Source organism: Hylobates moloch, unplaced genomic scaffold, assembly GCF_009828535.3.
Source record: "Hylobates moloch isolate HMO894 unplaced genomic scaffold, HMol_V3 SCAFFOLD_10, whole genome shotgun sequence".
NCBI classification, from domain to species: Eukaryota; Metazoa; Chordata; class Mammalia; order Primates; family Hylobatidae; genus Hylobates; species Hylobates moloch.
The window spans coordinates 23,272,156-23,273,559 of NW_026652285.1; positions in this window are offsets into that span (position 1 = coordinate 23,272,156).

Sequence of the window (1,404 nt, forward strand, 5' to 3'; positions counted from 1 at the left end):
CAAAAAAAAAAAAAAAAAAAAAAAAAAAGAAGACACCTCATTCCTTTACTTCATTTCCTAACTTTTGGTAAATCCTTCCAGCTGTCTAACTCCTATCCCTCCTAATAGAGTCACAAACCACCGCAGTTGCCAGTTTGAAGGAAGAGCTCCTATCCATGCTCCCTACCATGAGGGCATACTTCATCCTTTCTTGTGGAGTAGGAAGTAAGGAGATGGGGGAGTATTCCACCTACTTTTATTTTTTGAGATGAGGTTTTGCTGTGTTGCCCAGACTGGTCTGAAACTCCTGGGCACAAGTGATCCTCCCACCTCAGCCTACCAAGTAGCTGGGACACAGGCATCATGCCAGCTCCTCTACTTACTTTTATATCAATTAATACCCAGAGGAAGCTAGGTTCCCAGAGTATTCCACCAAAAAGGAGGAAATGACCAACTCTTGCCCCAGTAGAGAGAAGACAGAAAAAGCTTGGCACTAGGTGGGTCTCAGTGCCTGCCCCTCAAGAATGGTTGCCACTTTTGAGATCTTTGATCCCCATACCTTTATTATTGAGTCCATTCATCTATTTGCTCCACATTTATTTATTGGGCACCTAATATGTACCTGGTCCTGTCCTAGGTGCTGGGAGCGCTACTAAAAACAACCCCCAACCCCCACCAAGGAGCTTGTGTATGAAGTGGGGGGAGATAGACAATGAACATAATAAATGTGTAGAATACATAGTGTGTTAGATGGTGAAACATATACGAAAAAAGAAAAAAAACCAAGGAAGGTGGGCCAGGTGTGGTGGCTAACACCTGTAATTCCAGCACTTTGGGAGGAGGCTGAGAGGGGCAAATCACTTGAGGTCAGGAGTTCTAGACCAGCCTGGGCTAAGATGGTGAAACCCATTTCTACTAAAAATACAAAAAAAAAAAAAAAAGCCGGATGTGGTGGTGCATGCCTGTAGTCCCAGCTACTCAGGACACTGAGGCAGGAGACTCACTTGAACCTGGAGAGGTGGAGGTTGCAGGGAGTGGAGATAACACCCCTCCACTGCAGCCTGGGCAATAGCGCAAGACTCTGTCTCAAAAAAAAAAAAAAAAAAAAAAAAGGAAGGAAGAAAGGAAAAGCAGTACAGTTTTGAATGGGGCAGCCAGGAAAAGACTCTTAGAGAAGGTGCTATTTTAGTATGGATCTGAAAGAGGTCAGATATCTGGGGAAGAACTTTCCTATCAAAAAGAACAGCCAGTGCAAAGACCCCGAGGCAATAGCTTTCCCAGAGTGTCTGGAAGAGGGAATGAGCAAGGGGAAGATTGAAGGAGTTGAGTCCAGAGAACCCTAGGGTCAGACTGTCTAGGGCCTTCAGGTTTTCATTCTGATTGAAAAGGTACACCACTTGAGGGCTCTGAGTTCTAGGCAGAGGA